The 10,998-nt window shown below is 47.8% G+C and overlaps 1 pseudogene; it reads left to right on the forward strand.

The window, feature by feature from the left end:
- Positions 1–3,699: 3,699 nt before the first annotated feature.
- LOC147464801 (18S ribosomal RNA) lies at positions 3,700–5,374 on the forward strand (annotated as a pseudogene).
- Positions 5,375–10,998: the final 5,624 nt, after the last annotated feature.

The following is a 10,998-nucleotide window of genomic DNA, read 5'->3' on the forward strand; positions in this document are numbered from 1 at the left end:
ATTGAGTGGATGCACCTCATCCTTCCACTGGGCTAACGGGGACCGGACCAATGTGATCTCGCCTTGACGTTGGCGGTCCGGCTTACGGTTGTTAGCCTAGGTAATGACTTACCGAGAGATCATCAAGAACATTGATTCACAAAACCATGGCATATACATTCAGAACAAATAACACAAAAGGTTGGTAGCGATTGAACGACCTTGTACCAGCTGTATTTGCACTTTCTCCGGCAGGTGCTTTGTCGTTAGCACTCTTTGTTCATCAATCAAGCGTGTTCGTTCCGTCCGGGCATCCTAGTAAAACGCGGAACACCCGATCCCACTCCGACCTCGATATGTGAAAAGCGTTTTTCTGCCATATGTACTGAGATTCTCGGGAGAGACGTGTTGACAGCCGGACCACAAATCGTATATGCGAATTGCCTTCAGATGCGATCTGGTATCGGCCAGAAACAATGCAATGAAAGAGCTACGCCATTCATATAACTTTAGACAAGGAGCGAAGGGTTTCAAATCCCATTTCCTCCTAATCGCGATTACCTGTTTGGTAACGGCGACATAGGTTGGCTCATCAAAGCTTCGAAGAGGAAATACCTTGAAGAGGGTCTGTTTCGCTCGATTTCTGCCATCCTAGGACTCCATGTTTGTGAAGGCAAAGAGGACTTGAACCTCTGGCAGCCCCGGTGCTATCGCCTCGCTTTTCGCTCGCATTTTCAGGATCGGAAAGGAAACAAGCGACACCAAACGAATCACGGCTCTTTTGGTTTGGTTGAGATAATATTCTTCATCCTCAGACAAGTGAAAGCAAAGTTCCCGTTTTTCTTTCCTACTAGCCCATGACCGGACTCGAACCGGTTGCCGTTTCCTAGTACATAGAAAGGCTCTATCCAAAGGTAGCAGCTACATTACATGAGCGAAATAGCATAGCCGGCTCTTTCGTTTTGTTTGGATAAAGGATATGCTAACTTTAGCAGCTTGGAGTGGCTCGCGCTCTCACGTGGGCAGCATTCCTTCCGAGCTGGGTCTCATGGCCGGAATCAACTATCTGCATCTCAATAACAATTCACTGTCTGGCACAATTCCTCCCACACTGGGGGACTGTAAGTATCTGGTGTGGGTGGATCTCAGCAGCAATGAAAGGAGGGCACCATCCCTAAGAGCTTGCCAAGCAAGCAGGGAAGGGTGATAGAGGGACACCAGCTTGCATTTAGCCTTTTTTAAGCATCTTTAGGCGATCAATGCACAAAGTATGGCTTGGGATCAGTGCTTACCAGTTCGCCCGGCTTAGCAGAATTCCTTCCAAAGGTACAACCTTAGCGTCTCTACTCGGATATCGTGGACCATGCACGTAAACGAATTTGTACAGGCAATGAGCGTGGGATACTTGAGGAAGAGCGTAGATCGAACGCAACACAAGTAAAAAACTTGAAAAAGAGCTACAAGTCGTGCGTGAACAAAAGGAGAGACTATTTGACAGAATTAAAGCTTTAGAGCGTAGGATAGCAAATGCAAAGGACGACAGCTCCTTTGTTCATGACTTACGCGAAATGCCTAGTTGCTCTACACCCGATTTGTTAGCCTTACGCCAGCCTTCGAATCGTTGCGAAACGAATAACGAGAACTGGGGAAAAAAGGAGGCGTAGCGGATTTACACTCAACGGAAGGAGGAAGATGGCCAGAGGCATCGACAAATGAAAGATGGCGCGTTGCGAAACTAAAGTAGCAAACCGAAGACAGACTCTAACGGGTCAAATCCAAGACCGAACCACGATAAATCGAAGTTTTACTATCCATTACAACGTGAACCACCGATTCCCTGCAAGGCAAAGGATGGAACAAATAAGATATTTTACCTGATTTTGTACGCTTTGAGGCCGGAGTGGTCGCTGATTTTGTACGCGTATGCTTTGAGGCTGTATGCGGAGTGGTCACTGATTCTGTACGCTTGAGGGCGAGGGATAAGAGAATAAATAAGTTACTGGCGCTGCAATGCCGGTGGTATCGAGGCAACTCCTAATGAGATGATATGTCTGCTTCAGAATAAAAAGTTATGGATACGACGCACGGAGAAAAAAAAAGGCTTAAAACCACTGCTCCAATTTATTTCATGCGTAGAAATCAATTCAAACACCTTTCCTTTGGCAAAGACACTCTGCTAGGCCAACACTGACACTGAGAGATGAAAGCGGGGAGCGAATGGGATTAGATACCCCTGTCCTAGCCGTAAACGATGGAGACTAATCGCTGCGCTGCGCGTATCAACCCCTAAGTGCTGTAGCTAACTTAGCGTTAAGTATCCCGCCTGGGGAGTATCGTTCCCCTTAGATCTTTAGGTGCTAGGCTAACGTAACCTCTCGGGACCGATGGTAGGCTAGGTGGTCCCTATGCTGGTGGGCAACCAACCCCAAAACGCCAAGGCCAAGATTGCGGGTGGAGTAAATGGCAACTCGTCAGGCTCATGACCTGAAGACTGCAGGTTCGAATCCTGCCCCCGCACTACATGTTGTCAGCAGTTTTAAAGCAAAGAAAAAACCGTTTAAAGAAAAGGAAAGCAAGCTGTAAGCAAAGAAAAAGATGCGATAGAGAAAGCAAACAAGCGAAAGCAGAAAAAGATGCGTTTGCTTTAAAAGAAAGCAAAATCGAAGCAAAGCAATCTTTGCCGGCAACTGCTTTACTCCGTTCGACATTAGCTTTTTTGCGTGCTAGCTACACTACATAAAAGCATTTATGAAAATGTGTAAAAACAGATGTTAAAAGAAAAGCATTAATTGCACCATGCTCTTGTTTGGTTTAGGTTTCGTTGCGGGGCTTCCGTAAGCGGAAGCTGTTTTTTTGTTTCTTTTGTGCGGGGCATGCTTTTGGAATTGAGAGGCTCTGAAACCTTGCGGATTTGTATCGAGCACAGTTCAACTTTCTTTATTCACAAAACCAAGTAGGATAAAATCTCTTACTAAGACTGCGGGAGCAGCTATGGCGTTAATTCAGTCTTCTTCTTTGGCTAACACGCTGCATAGGCATACAGAATTAGCTTTGCTGGAGCGCCCGCCCTGAAGCCAAACTATCCCTCAGGGATCCCGGACCAAGCGCAAGTGGGGACTTCTCAACATCGCAAGTCACCTCTTGATGATCTGTCCATTAACCACACAAATATTTACATTTGATTATTATAGTTTGACTATTATACGAGAACGCTAGAGAATCTTTGTCTTTAGGCTTTAGCCATCCTTTACGTAACAAACCACTAAACTAAGAGGCCAGGTCGTTGATAGCAAGCTGTGTACTTGTCGGCTATCAATCATAAGGTGGAGTGAAATTGGATAGCCAGAGTGTTGTGTTTTTGGGCACTCAACAAAAAGAGAGGCGCACAGGCGACAAAGTAACAGGGGGCTTGGGGTTGTTGGGCTTCCCCGTTGGCTCACGTAGCTTAAGGGATAGAGCATTCCTATGTACCAGGAAAGGAAACGGCACCGGTTCAAGTCCGGTCGCTTTCCTGGATCGGAAAGGTCGCGGTAGTATCTATTATTTAGTTGAGCACTGCTTTGTTGATCTGAGATTATGCTTAACCCCCGCTCGGCCCCAATCCCGGGACGTAAGATGATTCGCCTTGCCGATGGCCGTTTCCGCTTACGGTTATTGGCAAGAGCTGGTAACTAACCAAGAGATCATCAACGACAAAGATTGACCTTTTTTAACCAAAAAACCGATTTTGATCCTGGCTCAGAATGAACGCTGGCGATATGCTTAACACATGCAAGTTGAACGTTGTTTTCTGTTTATAGAACAGTTGAAGACAAAGTGGCAAACGGGTGCGTAACGCGTGGGAATCTGCCAAACAGTTTGGGCCGAATCCCAAAGAAACGAAAGCAAAAAAGCAAGCTTCGATAAAGCTAAAAAGCGCTATTTGATGAGCCTGCGTAGTATTAGGTAGTTGGTTGGTTAAAGGCTGACCAAGCCGCAGATGCTTAGCTGATCTTTTCGGACGATCAGCCACACTGGGACTGAGACACGGCCCAGACTCCCATAGGGAGGCAGCAGTGGGGAATATTGGACAATGGGCGCAAGCCTGATCCAGCAATATCGCGTGAGTGAGTGAAAAACGTCGCTAACGCGAGGAAGGGCAATGCCGCTTGTAAAGCTCTTTCGTCGAGTGACGATTATGACAAGACTCGAAAAAGAAGCCCCGGCTAATTCCGTGCCAGCAGCCGCGGTAAGACGGGAGGGGCTAGTGTTATTCGGAATGACTGGGCGTAAAGGGCACGTAGGCAGTGAATCAGGTTGAAAGTTAAAGGCGCCAGCTCAACTGGCGGAATGCTTTCAAAAACCAATTCACTTGAGTGGGATAGAGGGAGTGGAATTTCGTGTGGTAGGGATAAAATCCGGAGATATACGAAAGAACGCCGAAGTAGCGAAGGCAGCTTTCTGGGTTTCTACTGACGCTCAGGTGCGAAAGCGTGGGGAGCAAACAGGATTAGATACCCTGGTAGTCCATGCCGTAAACGATGAGTGTTCGTCCTTGGTCGCGGATCGGGGGCTCAGCTAACGCATTAAACACTCCGCCTGGGGAGTACGGTCGCAAGACTGAAACTCAAAGGAATTGACGGGGGCTTGCACAAGCGGTGGAGCATGTGGTTTAATTCGATACAACGCGCAAAAACTTACCAGCCCTTGACATATGAACACTTGACGTATGAACACTTGACATATGAACAAGTGTGCTTGTCCTTAACGGGATGAAACGAAAATTCATACAGGTGCTGCATGGCTGTCGTCAGCTCGTGTCGTGAGACGTTTTTGGTTAACTCCTATAACGAGCGAAACCCTTGTTTTGTGTTGCTAAGACATGCTGCTCTCAAAGGATCAATGTCATTATTTACTTGTCAGCGGGGCGGTACGGGATTGATGACACTTCCTCTGTGCCGATGTTGCACTCACAGGAGACTGCCTATAGTTCTACTATGGAGGAAGGTGGGGATGACGTCAAGTCCGCATGGCCCTATGGGCTGGGCTACACACGTGCTACAATGGCAATTACAATAGGAAGCAGGGCCGTAAGGCGGAGCGAATCCATAAAGATTGCCTCAGTTCGGATTGTTCTCTGCAACTCGAGAACATGAAGTTGGAATCGCTAGTAATCGCGGATCAGCATGCCGCGGTGAATACGTACCCGGCCCCGTACACACCGCCCGTCACACCCTGGAATTGGTTTCGCCCAAAGCATCGACCAGAGATCACCTATTGCTAAAGTTTTCATGCCGGCGTTGAGTGTGGCCCATTTTGGTATGGGTGGTCTCCTTGGCGCATATCACGGTTGGGTCAGTGACTGGGGTGAAGTCGTAACATGGTAGTCGTAGGGGAACCTGTGGCTGGAGGGAATCTTAAAGGGAGGCGCTAGCGTCTTTTTATTAACTGTACGTGAGTTGATAAAGTCAATTCGTTCGGGTAAGCTAACTGTGCGAGGGGAAGTGTGGGTTGGTAGCGATTAAATAATCAAAGGCTTGTACTAGCTGTATTTGCATTTTCTCTGGCAGGTGCTTTTGTCGTTAGCACTTTTTTGTTTCTTAATCAAGCGTGTTTGTTTTGTCCGGGCATCCTAGTAAAACGCGGAACACCTGATCCCATTCCGACCTCGATATGTGAAAAGCGTTTTCCGCTATATGTACTGAGAATTGTCGGGAGACATAGTTGACAGCCCGGACCCACTAAAGATGCGAAGAGGAGAAGAGAAAGGAACGCCATAACGGATAGCAAAAGCTAGGCAATTCTTCGAATTAACTGCAGTAATTCGACCACCCAAAGCGATGACGTGGCTGCAGTCATTCTAAACAATTGCTAGCGGCGGATGCTGCAGTCATCTGACCTTTCCTTGCTATCCGAGTGGATGCTTCCACTGGCGGGGACTGGACCAATGTGATCTCGCCTTGACGTTGGCGGTCCGGCTTATGGAGAAGAGACCAAGGCCTTCTTTGACCAAGAGTCACACCTTTATGAAAATATTGCATCGGCACTTGTACCCTAACGTTGACCTTAAATTAGAGATGAGAAAAATGTATAGTCTAATCTCAATCGAGAGATAGAGCGGCTTGGAAAGGCCGTGCGACTTGAGGAGCATAAGGCAATGGTTATGGCAGCCGCCAAACTCAAGACCAACGTTGTACTTACCGGCACTTTCCTTTCGGGAGCCTAAGGTCCCTCTCTTCCGCGGGCAGGGTAAGTGCCTGCAGCGCCCACTTTTGCCGGGGAAGTGCCTAACGGCACTAACTCTTTCTCAACATTCCATTCTTTTCAAATCGAAAAGAGAAAACTGTTTGAAAAGAAATGGCTGGCTGAAATGAGATTCCGCAGAATGCAAAATTGCTTGCGTTAGGGCAAACGTCACTCCGCTGGAGAGAGAGGGCCCTAAAAAAGCGCGCTTCTTTGGTTATCCCTTTCAAATCGCGCGCCCTGTCTCCTTTACAAGCAAGTGTCCGGGGAGACCCGATTGCCAAGGCTACTGTCATTTCAGCTTAGCGGAGCTCCTACCCCACCATGCGTTCCTTTGGGGGGGTGTGAAGCTAACAAAACAATGCAAGAGGTGGCAGCATAGAACCCGCTAGGGGTGGCAAGACTACTGATCAACGCAAGTGAACTGTGCGACAAACGCTTCGTAGAAACCATAAAGCTGCTGTATCATTACGGGCCAGCAGGCACTCTGTTGGCGAAGAATGAACCAGAATGTGATTTGGGACACGATGGGCCTCTGCGTGCCCGATCGGCAAATGATCACCGGGAGTATAGCACAGGATCGCTTTTCCTTGTAATAATAAAGTCAACATGTCGACAAGGTAAACCCAATGGGCTCCCTCAGGAGGTCTGGTCGTAAGATCAGATACCGTCCAGTGGGCAGAAGACGATATGAAAAGCCACCAGCTTGCTTTACTGGGTAGGGTAAAATAGGCAGGGAGGTAGATAGAGACATATCTATTCAATGAATCGCCGACCTGACCCTTTTGAGTTGGGGGCCCGGTGCTAACTCGTATCATGAATGACGAAGCGCGCGCGAAAAAAGACCATTTATACGCACTTCGTGCCTTAAATGAATAACTGCGAGCAGTAACGCCACAAAGGTTATGCAAGGGTCGCTGGGCTTCCCCGCTAGGTTCCCCTGGCTGAGCCAGCTGCCCTTTCTTCTGGTTTCATGCATACTGGAAACCAAGGAAACTGAGTTGCGCTTTGCTTCTTCTAGCTTCTCTCTAAACGCTCCGAGCGGTTCCTGAAAACGCAGGAACCAAAGCTGCCGGGGCCTAGACTTCCCATTCGTCATTTGAGCCGTATGCAAGGAAACTTGCACGTGCGGTTCAAAGAGGGGGAAAGCTCTTCCGTTCCGGGTTACCTATCTGATAACCAAGATCGGATATAGCTGGTTTTCCGCGAAATCTATTGAAGTAGAGCGTATAACGTTTATGGCTTGAGGTAGAGCATCAATGGGCTAGGGTAGCCCAAAGCTTGACCGACCCCAAGGAAACTCGAATACAGCCATGGGTTTGTACAGACAGACTTCGGGTGCTAAGATCCAAAGTCGAAAGGGAAACAGCCCAGATCGTACGCTAAGGTCCTTAAGCAATCACTTAGTGGAAAAGGAAGAGTGATCAAAGCGATGACAACCAGGGGGTGGGCTTGGAAGCAGCCATCTTTCAAAGAAAGCGTAATAGCTCACTGGTCTAGCTTCATGGCACTGAAAATGTCTCGGGGCTCAAGTGACTCACCGAAGCGACGAGACCTTGAAAGAAGCTTTTTCAAGTGTCAGTAGCGGAACGTTCTGTCAATCAAGGAAAGTTGTTGGTGACAACACCTGGAGGTACCAGAAAGTGAGAATGCTGACATGAGTAACGAGAAATCATGTGAAAAACATGATCGCCTGCCAGTTCCAGGGTTTCTGCGTTCAGTCAATCTACGCAGAGTGAATCGGTCCTAAGGAACCCGAAGGGCAACGTCGATGGGTACACGAAAGCGACGAAGTTGCTTTAACTACTGAACCATGCGTGTTTGTTAAACTCGTGAATTGGATGATTGGGCAGGGGCTACAAAGTCACTCCGGCTGCAGGGTTGAAACTCCCGGGAAAAAACTTCGTGGAATTGGGAGGGCGATTCAACATTTAAAATGCAAAACCAACCGTACCCCAAACTGACACGGGTGAACAAGTAGAATATACTAAGGCGCTTGAGAGAACCATGTTGAAGGAACTCGGCAAAATGGCCCCGTAACTTCGGAAGAAGGGGTGCTCTCCTATTGAAGGATTGGGAAAGCGGCACATATGGGGGTAGCGACTGTTTATTAAAACACAGGACTCCGCTAAGTGGTAACACGATGTATAGAGTCTGACACCTGCCGGTGCCGAAGTTAAAAAGGAGGAAGTGTTATAAGCTTTGAATGGAGCCCGGTAAACGGCGGCAGTAACTCTAACTGTCCTAAGGTAGCGAAATTCCCCGACAAAGGGGTGGTTTGACAGAGATGTTCGACAACATAATCGGGCAATATGCTGGGACATCCGCCCGAATTTCAGTATCAATACTCATACAGAACAGGATAAAATCAAAAAAATCTGGCTGTCGACAGCGCGAAGCGCTTTCAACAACCTACGGCCTATCCACGGCTGAATGGAAAATGTAGTTGGTGGCGCGGACCATCAGCAGGATAGCAAAGTTGGAAATACATCGTCTTTCGAGCCCGCGGCTGACCATTTTCGTAGCCTCGCGCCGTGCGCCCGCGAACGTAGTTCAAAGATCTAAACTCGATCCCCAACGACCACACGCCAGACATCCTTCGAGATGATGATATAGTCCGAACTTATAGGCGACTATAAGGCCATAGGCGAGGATGGCATGGAACTGAATACCATCCATTGCGTTTGATTAACTTTATTGTGTCGCATAAGTAGCGACCTGCATGAATGGTGTACACAGTAAGTTACGCAGCCTTCTAAGTAATTATTAGGTTTTAGGCCACATTACATGCGGGAACACTTTAAGATCTAAGTGCACTTGTCTTCAAGGACTTAGATATGACACAATGGACGATCCGCAGGATTTGGGATGGAAAAGCATGCACTTGCTCCAGAACATCCAGACTGGATAGCAGAGGTCCAATCCCAGAGACTTTACATGAGCGCGCCAGGCTTACCGCTATGGCTTATTCTATTGGAACTGAGAAAAAGGCCTGGGTAAAGAGAAAGCCCAAGCTAAACCAAAAAGTTTAGCAAGACTTACAGGTAACGACTGCCCCGCTGTCTCCAACATGGACTCAGTGAAATTGAATTCTCCGTGAAGATGCGGAGTACTAACGGCTAGACGGTAAGACCCGTGCACCTTTACTATACTTTTGCAGTGACATCCTTGATTTTAATGTGTAGGATAGATGGGAGGTTGATGGCAATGTCGCCACCAATCTTGAAATACCACTCTCTCGTCGTTGGATGCCTAACCGCCGCTGCTGTCAGAAGCGGGATATTGCAAGGTGGGTAGTTTATCTGGGGCGGATGCCTCCCAAAGAGTAACGGAGGTGTGCGAAGGTAGGCTCAGCTAATATTATAACAGCTTATGAGCGTAATGGTAGAAGCCTGCCTGACTGTAAGACTACTAGTCGGACAGAGACGAAGGTCGGCCATAGTGATCGGGAGTCCCGTGTGGAAGGGCTCTCGCTCAACGGATCAAAGGTACGCCGGGGGATAACAGGCTGATGACTCCCAAGAGCTCTTATCGACGAGTCGTTTGGCACCTCGATGTCGACTCATCACTCTGGGGTTGAATAAGGTCCCAAGGGTTCGGTTGTTCGCCGATGAAAGTGGTACGTGAGTTGGGTTAGAACGTCGTGAGACAGTTCGGTTCTATCTACCGTTGGTTTTAGAGAACTGCGAGAGAAGCTTGCCTATAGTACGAGAGGACTGGGTTAGGTCAACCTATGGTGTTCCGGTTGTTGTGCCAGTAACAGCGCCGGGTAGCTAAGTTGGTAGGGAAGAACCGCTGAAAGCATCTAAGCGGGAAATCCTTCTCTAGACAAGTTCTTCTACCGGGTGAAAGAACATCACTTTGATAGGCGAGAGGTAAAAGCGCCGCAAGGACAATGGGCTTCCTCGTACTAATCTCTTTTCAAGATTCCACTAACGATGTTGTATGGTTACCCCAGGTGGGGCAAGGGATGGCACGAAAGCGCGTACGACACACACCTTAGCATGAGCACGTATAACCGGGTAAAAAAACGATCTAAAGAGATGGGTAGCTAAAGTAGTAACGAGTTGAAATCCTATACGGGTCGTAGTTATCAAGTATTTTGCTTGCGTAAGTCAGGAATGATATAATACGTAACGTGACGTATAGGATACGATATAGGCTTTGTTTTAAAGTGTTGTTATTAAACTAGATGAGAAGCCACGCTGCAAAATAACTCCTTTTCGCCATGCATAGACCAAGCCGACGATTAAGACAAATAGAAAAACAATTACTTCAACGAAAGCTAAAATAAGCCCAATTCCCGCTATAGCCCTAGAAAAATACGGTTTCGACTTTCGTGAAGAATTAAGAAAAGATGTAAACTCTTCGATCCTTGAGATACTCTTCGACAAGAAAACTTTTCGTTTCTAAAACAGCAAGCAAACTGACCTTATGAATGCCAGCGCTTGAGCTTTGGGTTTGGGCAGTCGAAATGTCTAGCCATCAAAGGAATATGTACTCACATAGGGAAGGGACCCTGATATGTAGGCTTCCTATGTCTGGGTGCTTTAGAGGGCCCGGCGTATATGCCAGTGTGCAAGCCACCATGTCTACCTTGCTCAGGGAGAGTTCCTCTAAGAGGATTAAACGGTCAATTGCCGCCCTTAGAACCCCCTCAAGGTCGCGCCTTAGATTGGCTATGGTAGCAGCCCCCCGCTGTTCTTCGGCTACAGCCTAAAGCGGGTAACCCACCGATTCTGTATAGGTGGTAGCGAACAGGTGCCGTACTGAGCTTTTGGTTAAAGTAGGTGCTTT

This window comes from Adiantum capillus-veneris, chromosome 1 (assembly GCF_014529385.1).
Source record: "Adiantum capillus-veneris isolate H3 chromosome 1, ASM1452938v2, whole genome shotgun sequence".
Lineage (NCBI taxonomy): Eukaryota > Viridiplantae > Streptophyta > Polypodiopsida > Polypodiales > Pteridaceae > Adiantum > Adiantum capillus-veneris.